The 12905-nt window shown below is 38.6% G+C and overlaps 1 pseudogene; it reads left to right on the forward strand.

Annotated features, from left to right (window-relative positions):
- LOC100613329 (centriole and centriolar satellite protein OFD1-like) overlaps positions 1–12905 on the forward strand; it is a 63528-nt pseudogene that overhangs the window by 7498 nt on the left and 43125 nt on the right.

Below are 12905 nucleotides of genomic sequence, written 5' to 3' on the forward strand. Positions count from 1 at the left end.
TTCTTGCCTCTGAACCAATACTACTAAGTAAACTTATCTTTTAATTCAAACCTATACAAGTTGTCGTACTCCCTTATCTGACAATAAAATGCTTTATGGTTTTGCCTCACATATGAAAGTGTTCAATATCATTAAGAAAAATAATGTACAGATACACATCTGAGGAGGTATTGGCATATACAATTGATATAGGCATAGAAGTCTCGAAAATGGGTTTATATCACAGAACAAGAACTACCCATTAGTATTAAAGTACAACCTACTTGCCTAATTGTAGCATGTAGCTGAGAACAACCTCCAACGATGTGAATAGTTTGCACTAGGGCCCTTCAGAAACTGATTACCCTTCCAAAATGCATCCAGCTTTGACTTTAATGACAAGTTCAATTATTTTTTCTCTAAATTCATTGATGGCAATGTGTGTTATTGCCACCTTCTAATTGTAGCTTTCTGCCTCTTTGAATATGTCCCATGGCATAAGTTATGTGCATTTCAGCAATAGAAGCAAAAAACACTTGTGCCCAAATGACATTTGGGACTGACTTCACAATCTGCTCCAGGATTTACTCTAGGTGTTGTTTCCCTAATGTAGATCTTCCAAACTGAACCGCTTCAATCTCTTTTAGTACATAGTGCTGGAGTTGTAAATAACTGCTCAAAAGTCAACTGTGGTATGATCGAGACCCTAAGCAAGAAATTATGTGTAAAGAAAAGATTTCTTCTCTTTCCTAGGCCTGTTAATTCATCAGCAAAAGTAAGGAATTATAAAATAGGAGAGGTTTCCAAGTCTTACTGTGCAGAATCACCTGGGAAGTTTTTATTTGTATAAAAAGCACAGTTTTTTATCCTCATCCCAGTCCTATAGAATGAAAATTTCCAGGGATCATTCTAATATATCTAGTCCATAGATCCCCGTTGAGATACAATAGATTATATGGTCTCTAAGGTCTCAGGCATCACTAGACTTTTATAATCCATGAATATTTATGAAATCCAAATGATAATAAGAAAATGCTTTTTTATCCATCTAGACGCATCAGGCAAGGCAAAGAATGCTCAACTGAGTATCAGGAGACTTGGAATAAATCGTGGCTTTTTCATGACTTTGTAATCTCAGAAAAGTCCTTTCCTCTTAGGGCTTCAGTTTTCTCATGTGTAAAATAAAATAATTGGATCAAAGCACAATCTAATCTGTGATGCCTTGTGAGTTGTGCCTGCAGAAGTTCAAATAAGATAGATGAGGATAAGGCTAACACAAAGACTTGTGCCACCAGGGGAAAGGCTGTTGACCATCTCACACGGTTATATTCATTATCATGATGCCAAGGCCTCAGATCTACTCTGCAGCCTTTTTGACTCAGTGATCTAAGTTATCAGCACTCAGAGAGTGGGTAGATTCACATTGTGCTGGCTCACAAGACTGATCAGAAATACAAATACTTAGTTTGCAGTGAAAAACAGGACTATGATAATAACTGTAGGAACTGTAGATGAGGCATCTTTTTTTCTATCGACTGTATGTAAAAGATACAGCATGGAAAGCTACCTGTAATGAAAAGGCCAGGAACTTATTTATAATGAAAAAAAACATAACTGAAAGAGAAATAGGCAATATATTACTTTGGTGAGAGCAATCTCTTTTTGAAAGTAAGATCTACCTAGAAGGACCCATAACTGACAGTATTCTTTTGGTGAGCCTAGAGCCATAGCAAAGGGAGTTAGGGGAATTAGCAAAAAAATTTGAATACATCTCTTACTGTTTTGATTTCAACTCCCTTTACCCTTTCCCAAATTCACTCAGAAACTTCCACGAGCCTAGACTTGCAGGAAGTATTCAATAAGGATCTGCCTTTCAGAAGCTGAAAAAGACAAATAGGGCAGCAATGAGGTAGGGTGAAGTAGTAATGAGAAATAAGTTTAAGGACAAATCGTGGAGAACTCCAAATTCCATAACAATGAGTATAAACAGAATTCGTAGGTATGAAGAGTGATAGAACCTCAAATTTCAGTTAAGTGACATGTCTGACATAGAATTGAATTGGAGTTAATTGGTGATATCTTGAAAAGTTAGAATGAATATTGAACACTATCCAATATGTGGCTAGTGATTAGAGGTTCAAATGTATTCATGTGATATTCCGTCAAAGTCTTGTAGCAACATATAGTATTTTAAAAGGGAGAGATGTTGGGAGTGAGTATAATTCAAAGAGGCATCTCAATTTCAAGTTAAGCAAAATATTAACATACATGTTAACTTAGTGAACTCCCACTGGACAGAAAAAGACATAATTTGAGCAATAACTTCAGTCGTCAAAAACACATCACATGTATAAAAGTAAATAAATTCAGAATGATAAAAACTTATTAGATATCATTGGAAGTTGCTAAGACATCGACCCATTTTTCTGAAAAGAGATGAAGGGGAAATTTTAAAGCATTCATCGTCCCTTTCCAGATGAAGAGCATTTTAAGATAAGCTGATAATTATGGAGAGAAAGTTATTCTTTGTTGAATTGATAGATTCAAAAGGAATGATAGAAGAAGAAAATCTCCATTTTGTGTCCCCTAAAAGCGTAATGTAACTTGACAACAATAATCAATTAATTCTAAAAACCTTAGTTGAAGTGTTGGTGAGAAATTTGATGATGGAAGGGTCAGGTTGACATCATCTGAACCCACAGTGACAGTTTCCATTACTGGAAGTAGGACAATCAGACATTATATGCCTCCAAGGCAGTGTAATGGAAAGTATACACCACCACTCACTAAATATTATTGCCTAAAACTGGAACAAAATACAATTAAGGCTCTGGAGCTACACACAATTTTAAGGGAAATACCAGAAAAAGAGGAGTATATTAAATGAAGTCATAAGGAACCAATCTGTGATATTCAGAATGTGGGATGGTCTATAGGACAAACGGTCTGGTTTCTCTCTCAATCAATCGCATGATCTGAGGGATTTTTGAGTATAGATGATATTAGATGGTGTTAAAGAATTTAATTAATTTTCTTAGCATAATAGGTTAATGTTATTAAGTATGCCAGTGACATGGTGATATGTAAAATCTATTTAAAATATTATTGTCAGAGATGTGTATTTAAGTATTTTCTGGTAAAATAACATAATGCTGTAATATTTTATAAACCCCTCTCAAATAAAATTAAAAAGAGTAGTTGGGCGATAGAAGCCTCAATATTCCAAAGTAATGATGGTTGTTGACTGTACATGATGGATACATCGCAACTAATTACTGTTCTCTTTGCTTTCATATGGAATTCAAAAATTTGCATAATGAAATGCTTTTTAAAATTACTGAATATGAATTGATCTGACTAGAGCAGAATTGGTGGACAACACCTGTCCAAGAGGTACACTGCAGAGTAGCAAATCAGGGATGCCCCTTCTAAAAGTTGTAATGCCATGCAGAACTTCCTCTAACATAGCACTTATCACTCTATATAATACTTACCTACTTAAATGCCAGTTTCCATATATTGTGTGCTGCTTATTCTTTAGTTTTTGCTACAGATTGATTCTCTATCTGTTTCCATGTTGTACTATTTTCCATAAATCTGGCTTGCTTGGGCTTCTTTACCCTCTGGCTTCCAACTAGATTTGGCCAAAGGAAAATACTGGCTAGATATCTGCTATAGATTGATTCTCTATCTAGTTTCATATTGTAGTATTTTCCATGAAGCTGGCCTGCTTGGGTTTCTTTACCCTCTGGATTCCAACTAGATTTGGCCAAAGGAAACTACTGGCAAGATATCTGAGGGTGGAAGGAGAGAATGAAGTACTAATTCCTTTGTTTCCTTCCCTTAGAGACTGCAAGTTGTCTGGGCTGATTTGTCTATCTGTTAATAGCTCGTGTGGTCAAATCTTTCATACAGATAGAACTTTCACTGTGGGTTCCAGAAAGGATTTCCTCCCCTTGACCCTTTAGGCCTAGGAGTAGTAGTAACTTTTGAGTATGCCATCTGTTATTTGCTAAGACCCTGACTGATAAAGACTATAAGCTTCATTAAAGCTTACAAATTATCTCACTGTCTTTTGTTCATTGTGATACCTACAATATATGACTGCCTGTCATCTAGGAGACAAAAAATTAATACTAGCTAAAGGAAAAGAAAAATAGAAGGATATGAATAAAATCCCACATTAATTTCCAATTTTAAAAAAAGTAACTGAGAAATAGAAAATACATGCTTATTGTTTTCTTTTAAAAAGAGTCCATTCATTAGTCAGTTTCATATACAATGAATTGGCCATGCAGACGGCCAGTGCTGAAGAGAAATGTTTGAAATGCCTGCTCCTGTAACTACCAAACCTTTAAATTTATTTTCCTGAATACGTATTTCACAGGTAGGACAATTATCAGTAATTTGATTTACCCAATAGGCAGCTTTGCCTTGTTTATTTGTGCTTCCAAATCCTCCTCTTCATTTAATTTCACTTTTTCCCATTCCCAAATACAGCACAATCAGGAGCTGTGCTATATACTCTCCTGGCTCTGCTTTCCAGCGAACAGAAGTAGATATAACAATTTGAATTTCCCCATTGTAGTCTGAATCAATGACTCCTGTATGTATTTGTACCTCTTTTAAACTTAAACTAGACCTTCCTAAAAGTGATCCTATTGTTCCCAGTGGCAAGGGTCCACAGACTCCTGTTGGGACCTTATGTGGGTGTTCCCCAGGCGGAAGGCTCACAGCTTTTGTGCAGCATAAATCTACTGCCACACTACTGGCTGTGGCAGGGGACAGATATTGTACAGAGGTGAAGGAATGGCCTGAGCTGGAAATGCCCCAGTCTGGAGTGGGGGCTGGGATGGGCTGGCACCTCATGGCATTTCCTGAAATTAGGTTCCCATCTTTATCAAACTTAGAGTGACACTGACTAGCTCAATGTTTTCCTTTTTTACATTTTGGACACATTTCAGACTCAGCAGTTACTTTTTCCTGCTATCTGGCAGGCTGACTCACTGATTTTTTCTACATTCTTTTTTAGTATGAATAGCTTGTTTAAATTCTTGAGTAATTTAAAAGGAAAAGCCTCAAATATTTCCCTGCTGATCTGGGGGTGTATTCTAACAGAGTACTGCCAAGCCTCTAAATCACCCTGTCTTCTAGCTTGCTGAATTACTGCCTGTATAGAACTGAGAGCACTCAAGGCACTGCTTGAACACTCACTGGGGCAAAAAGTTTTCACCCAGGGTCCTCTGCAAAAGAAAGATCTGGAGGGCCTTTTTCTTCAGTATAATAATGAGGGGGTGCAGAAGGATAGGGATGAACCTCTCCCTCCTTTGCCGCTTTAGCTTTAGTTGGCAAATAAACCTGCTCTGAAACCTCCTGTGTTACTTTCGTTATACTCTCCTTCCTCCCCATCATCAGTGTGAAAAAGTTCCAAGGTGGAACTAACCACAGCCCTCACTGGTCCCATTGTTACCCTGATGCTTCTGAACTCCCCTTCTTACTCACCAAGGGGATTGCTTTAAGAGTCCTCGGGTGTCCTCCAGCTGGTTCCACATTCTCCAACCATCACTCCAGTGATCCTTTGACCTGGATTCAACCCCTTGCGTATGGGTGCCCCTTGCCGAGACAAGCTCAGCTGGGGAAACCCTAACCCAGCGGTGCTAGAGGAATTAAACCACACACACACACACACACACACACACACACACACGCACACAAATATAGAAGTGTAAAGTGGGAAATCAGGGGTCTCACAGCCTTCAGAGCTGATGGCCCTGAACAGAGATTTACCCACTTATTTACTAACAGCAAGCCAGTCATTAGAATTGTTTCTATAGATATTCGATTAATTGAAAGTATCCCTTATGGGAAATGAAGGGATGAGCCAAAATAAAGGGATGGGTTTGGCTATTTATCTGCAGCAGGGGCATGTCCTTAAGGCACAGATTGCTCACGCTATTGTTTGTGGTTTAAGAATGCCATTAAGCAGTTTTCCACCGAGGGTGGGCCAGGTGTTTTTTGCCCTCATTCTGGTAAACCCACAACCTTCCAGTGTGGGTGTTATGGCCATCATGAACATGTCACAGTGCTGCAGAGATTTTATTTATGGCCAGTTTGGGGCCAGTTTATGGCCAGATTTTGGGGGACTGTTCCCAACAGGTGGCATTTACAAATATTTTACTGTGTACCTATTTCCTGCAGCTATTAGTAGGTTGGCTCAAGATCCAGGAATGAGATGATACAATTGAGGTAACAAGGCCCCAGAAAAGCAATATGAACTGGGGTCAAGATTGCAAAGAAAAAGGAGCATGGGCCTTGAAACGTAAACACATTTGCTTCCTCTGGGACAAGTAGAAAAGGAAGAATGTCAGAGGTAAACAGTCAAGTTGGGATAATGAGAAACACACTCTAAATAAGCTCCATCTTCTCAGGGAGATTAGAGGGTTAGATCATGGGTTTTAGGAGCAGCTCAGAGGTACAGAGCAGCTCAAGTGTGTAACGGAAGAACAGCTCTTTAAGGCACAGAGGACTGATCACCTGTATTGAGGGCCCAGCTGTAGTTGGGGGAGCCTGAAATTAAGTACGCCCAAACCATGTGCTTGTAGGGGAGTTTATTTTTTATTTTTATTTTTACTTTTGGTAGGTCTGTGGAGGAATTCTAAGCATCCATCTCTTCTTCACCTTTCAGTGAGGGTGGAAAGATGAAGATGTTTAAGGACTGGAGGTTTGCAGAGCCTACCTTATTTGATGTGAGAATGGCAGCCTATTTAACTGAAGATTCTGGGCTTATCTTGCATAGTGAAGGGAAGCAGAGGAGAGGGCAAGTGGCAGCTAACCCAGGGGGAAAGGGAGGGTGGATTAGCAGTCTCAGGGATCAAGGACTAGATCTGGAGAGACTGGCAGGTGGAATTATAACAATTGTCCAAGAGTACAGAATTGCAGGATTAGGTTTCAGGTGGATACTGGAAAGCAAATGCACTGTGCTGCCATTGGATGGAGTCATGGAAATGAACAAAGTTCAAGGTCCCTGGGGTGAAGGAGTCACCAGGGCTGCAAAGGTCATCCATGTGGCCATTTGATCTGGTCATCTGGGAAGTAACTGGACAAGAGAAAGTGAGGATGAGGAGTGGCAGGGAGTCTATTTCAGCAAGTGGGATTGAATCTATTTTTTAAGAACTCATATTCTGTTTCTAAGTGTATGTCTTAGACCACACTGGATTTACAGCAGTATTTTTGGCCTACATCGTGAACTGCTGCTGCCAGATGTTAAAAGTAGCAAGGCTTTACCCTAGCATTAAGTCTTGCTTTGGGCTTCTCAATGAGACCTACTTGTTTAATGTTAAGTGCACACCCTTTACAATTTTGTATAGCATTGCTGGGAATTGGGCTTGCTCCAGCTATAAAAATGAATGTTGGAAGCACAGTTTTTTGAGATGTTTGGATTGTGTTTAGACTAATAACTTCATCTGCAAGATACGGGAGTGGCTAGATTCCTGTTTATTTAACTGTGAGTTTCTGAAGGCTTTGAGGAAGATTGTCATCCTCACGCCAATACGCCATGGCCTCACGCCAATCAGCCAATACGCCATGGCTGTATTTCCTCACCTGGAATGTCAATCCTTTTCTCTTCCTGATAAAACCATACTGTCTTTCAAGACACAGCTGGACTGTCACCCTGGTGATATCTTCCCTGACTCCCGCTGAGCAAATGATTTAGGTCTCATTCCTGCATGCAGTCTTTATTTACCTCAGTTATGAAGTTATACCTTATTGTGATTATTTCTCCCTGATTAAATTGTGAGGTCTTTAGAGACAGTGACTATATCTGTCTACATTTGTCTAACTTGTTCCCAGTATGCTGCTTGATATGTGTTAAGTAGTTAGTAAATTCTTGCTCTGTGAAAACATAAATGGAAGGATGGCCCATTCATTTAGGAGTTCATAAGAGTTTGCTAACTCTGAGTCAGAATGACCCAAGAACTGAAACATACAGAGAGCACCATCACTAAAAACTGTGGGATTATATTCTTTTGCAGTTTTATTGCTGAATGCACATTTTGTTCAATGGTTCTTCCTGAAGAACTCATCAATTTTTAGTTAACGGGACCAGGTGTGGTGGCTTATGCCTGCAGTCCCAGCATTTTGAGAGGCTAAGGTGGGCATGTCATTTGAACCCAGAGGTTCAAGAGCAGTCTGCGCAGCTTGACAAAGCCCATCTCTATAAAAAACACAAAAAATTAGCCAGACTTGGTGGTGTGTGCTTGTAGTCCCAGCTACTCGGGGGGCTGAGGTAGGAGGATCCCTTGAGGCCAGGAGGCAGAGGTTGTAGTGGGTCAAGACCACACCAGTGCACTACAGCCTAGGCAATAGGGCAGGAACCTGTCAAAAAATCTTTTTTAGATAAAAGACTGGAGATTTTAAAGCACTAAGTAGCATATATTACATAAGGGATGTTAGGAACATATGAAAATACAGGTAAACAGTAATTAGGAGAGTCAATTTGTATGCAGCTAGAATATCTAGTTGTATAAGTTTGAAACTTTGCTTTCCAATAGGTTGAAAAAATTCAAACTCAAGTCTGGAATTTTTTTTTTTTTTAGATGGAGTCTCACTCTGTCACCATGGCTGAAGTTCCATGGTAATTATCAGGTCACCACAACCACCTTTGTCTCCCGGGTTCAGGTGATTCCCTTGCCTCAGCCTCCTGAGTAGCAGAAACTACAGGTTCCCGCCATGATGCCTGGCTAATTTTTGCATTTTGTTAGAGATGTGGTTTTACAATGCTACACAGGCTGGCCTTGAACTCCTGACCTCAGGTGATCCTACCACATTGGCCTCCCAAAGTGCTAAGATAACAGTTGTGAGCCACAGTAACCAGCCAAGTTGGAGTCTCTTGAAGGTGAAATTGCTGCTTTGTGGAATTTAGAAAACAGTATATTCATTTACATCAGTTTGGCTTTCATCAGTTTTCTTGTGAAAAATTAATAATTTTCTATGTAGATTGACATAAAAGAAATTTATGGCCAAAGTCAACTTTAAGTAAAAGCCATGGATTTGCTAAGAGGAAGAGAAGTAGTGCTGAAGCACTGGGTTGAAGCTTTTGAATTTTAAGTATGCATGTTTATTTTTGAAATTCAGAATTATGAGATTAAAAAAATTACTATATATATGCATATATATGTATATATGTATACACAGTAACCGTGATAAATATATATATATATATAATCACAATATTCTAATGTTTATTGCCAAGTAGAGTTCTTCTTGATAAAGGTGATATCACCTATAATTAGAAAATACAAATTAAGAGGAAAAAACACTAGGGTTTTGCTTTTGACATATTAAATATTAAGATGAAAAAGAGACTGAGATGCTATCACCAGCTTACAGTAAGACCAGACAGAAAATTTTGAGAGGCCACCAATACTTGAACAGATCATACATTTTGCAGTTAATTTCAATCCTTCAGTTCTGATAGTTTTGTTTATGTCCAGTAACTGAGTTCCATATGTTCAGAACTGAGTTCTACACCTGCAGCTTTTACCAGCTCTATGCTCAACAAAGAAAGTATGGTAGTCTGACTTTATTTGCATTGGGTGAAACTATTTCTTTTGTGTTATTCATCTTTTTTAAGTGCTCACAAATATTTCATTCTTCAGATCTTACCTGGGATTGACTGAAAGCTCATCTGTCTGTAGTTTGTGCAATAAGCCTTATTTTCCACTGGGAATGTTTTGTTAATTGACAAAAATAGATATGCCAGGAATCTTCGTTCATTAAAAAATGTGCCTCCATATTCTTTAATATTGTTTTCTCCCTTCTTTAGATTTGATTTGTTTGATTCTAACCTCTGCCTACCTTACTCTTCTTTTGGCAATAATGAAAAAGTAAGTTAATCAAGAGAGACAGAAAAAAAAATAAGGAACAACATTTTGGCAGACAGTTTATCACTTCCCTACCTCAATTTTCTCTACTGCTATTTCCTCTCTCTCAGGATACATACAAAATAAATGTAGTTTTTACCTCTCCATGGCCTTCCAGATTGCCAGCAGAGGGAGCTAATACCTAGCGCCTTTAACTTTCCTTAGAGTAGTCAGTGCTAATAGAGTTGCCCTGTTACTATGTAAGGGAACTTCCCCAACATTTGTGGGCATGCTGCATAAGTCACCCTTTATTAAAGGACTCTTAGATGACTTTGTCTGTGGGAGCCATCTGCTTTCTGCCTGGATCCCAACTGCTGCTGACAGATGCACAGATTATTTTGGATGTTGGGGATGTCATCAACAGGTAGACGAGACAGAGAGCTCCTTCTGTTCATGGTATAGAAGAGAAACAGCTATTTAGGTTAATCTGAGGATTTGAAAGAGTTCTTTTACTTGGAGTAGGACTCCAAGAGTAATAACGTTTGCAATAAAATGCACTAAATACTTTTGTTCTGAAATTTGAGTGTCAGGACTACTCTGAGCTCATTAAATAGAATTAATATTATATTTATTGCATGAGTACCAAGAAAAGAAACAACAATGTAAAACCTGCTTAAATGTTTCTGTTAAATGAAATAAGAAAACTTAAGGTAGATAATGACTAGGATTTCTTTTGACCTTCTTATATCTGGCTCCACTGGCTCGTGAAATTGTGGTATTTCAGAAAGAACTGCAGAAAGCAGGAAATGCTATCATAGCTGAGCATGAGGAGTTCGAAAACCACAGGCCAGCTCTGCAGTACAACTGCAAGATGCAGTGAGTCTTGCTCCTTGCCAGTTCCACTTTGATACAAATACACTTCTTCAATATGTAGACTTGGCCCAAGTCACACCTGTGCAAATCAGATTTATTTTAATATCAAACATTACTCTCCCAAATATAGTAAAGTTCCTCTTTGTCATCTGAGAAAATTCTCTAGTGATAATATGATCTTACATTCATAATAGCAATAACATGGAGAAGAAAGCAAACACACCTAAACGTAAAATTTTCAGAGTGCCAGATTTTTTCCACTATTATCTCTGGATTCTCACCCTAAGGATTACAAACATTCACCGTGTCTTCTGCCCACATGCCCTAGAATGTTTTGATATGACTGAAAAAGATGGTGAAATCTGTTAAACCCACCTAGTTTGTGTTCTGTTTGTCATTTTTAAAATAGGGACCCTGTTGTTTACTGGCATACATATTCTCAATTAAAAGAGTACAAACAGGATAAGAAAACGTCTCCTTGTGAAGCAAGCCGTGATTTGTTTTGCGATAATTTCTTTTCTGATTCCGAATCTTTTCAGAATGAGCATTCTGCATGGCTGAAGGCCCAGATACTAGATTACAAACTTCCATAAAAAGTTAAGTATTCAGGTAGCCGATTTTGTATTGCAACTGAAGCAAACTCAGACAGGTTAGAGACATTTTAAATCTATGAATATTTTTCTGTGTGTAAAGCTTCTGATGCTTGTGAAAATGGAATGACCCTAATTTATTGAATATTAAGTAATTGTTATGTTAGAGGAAAAGCCACAGAAACGTGTGTCATCTTAGAAGTAAAACTCCCTATCCACTTTGGTAATACCATCTGGATCATCAGCAAAAGTCACTTGTTTCATAGGTGCCTCATGGCTTGGGAGAGCCTTGTGTCTCAAACGGGAAAGGCGTGGTGGTGACATAGAAGTCTCCAGGTTTATCTTAGAATTTTCTTTTCTATTTGTTACCTCAATGTTAACAGCAGTTCAGTAGTTTCATGGATTCCTTGATAGATATATGCACACACAGGAGGAGCAAGGCGGTTTAGCAAAGAGAACATTGCTCTCAGAATCAGACAACTGTTCTTTTGGATCCCTGTTTTGAAGTTAGTTGTTTAATCTTGGACATGTTACCTTAACTTCGTTGGGCCTCAGTTTCCTCATTTTTAATGGGGAAAATAATGCCTATTGAGCCATGATGAAAGTGATGAAAGGAGATGGGTTACAACGCAGTGCCTGGGACATAAGAAAACACCCAATAAATGGTGATTGGTATGATTGGTATGATTTTATTATTGTGTGTTCACTGTGGATACATCTGCGCCCCTTCCTACTTCATAATAAGGATATTGAAGCTTAGATGCTTTCTTCTTCAGTTGCTTTCAAGGTCAAAGAAAGTGTGTTTGTGTTACCAGTTAACTGGTTTCTCAAACTTGTTCTCAGCCTTCCTCGTTCCCCTTTGCACTTTTTCCTCACAAGTTCCTTGCTCTCTTCTACCAGCACTTGACTTATTTTTAACTCTTTACACATTTCTTCTCCTTTCTGGTCTCATTTTCCTTTCAGTTCTGTTTGTGAAACTTCTCACAGCTGAAACCATAGTCTAATGTTAATAAAAATAGTTGAATGGGAATAGAACTTTTGCACTTGCATGCAATGAGGAGGGCAAGCTTCTTTCTCACAGCTTCATTGGAAGGCATTTCAGGACAGTGAGACACATGCACTGGCTTTGCCTTAGGAAAGTCCAGTAGCTCTTGAACCTGCTAATGGTGTGACCCAGGGTCAATAAGCTTTAGTCTCCCGTCTATAAAATGGAAGCTGTGAGAATTCCTTGACCACAGTGGTGTTGTGAATGCAGGTTCTTACTTTTTGTCTGAAACTCATGCCGTATGCTGTGGATTTCACAGCACACGAAATCCACAGCATGTGAATTCTGTAGGACCTGCTGTAGTGAAATGCATTAGTTATTTTCCAGTCAACTGTATGAATATTCATGCCGGGGCAAATAAAGATAATAAATGGGTTCACGTCAGTTCAGGTCATAGTATTTAACCAAATGAGTTCATGTCTGGCTAGGCTATGCCCCTAAGTTATGAATAAATTTTCAATTTTCGGAGCTGTGGGGATGTGGAAATTGAGCATAATGGATTCTGAAGTTGTACCGTGTTACAAAAGACACATGAAGCTGTAGCTGGTACAATAA

The sequence above is a fragment of the Pan troglodytes genome, chromosome Y (genome assembly GCF_028858775.2).
Source record: "Pan troglodytes isolate AG18354 chromosome Y, NHGRI_mPanTro3-v2.0_pri, whole genome shotgun sequence".
Taxonomy (NCBI): Eukaryota; Metazoa; Chordata; class Mammalia; order Primates; family Hominidae; genus Pan; species Pan troglodytes.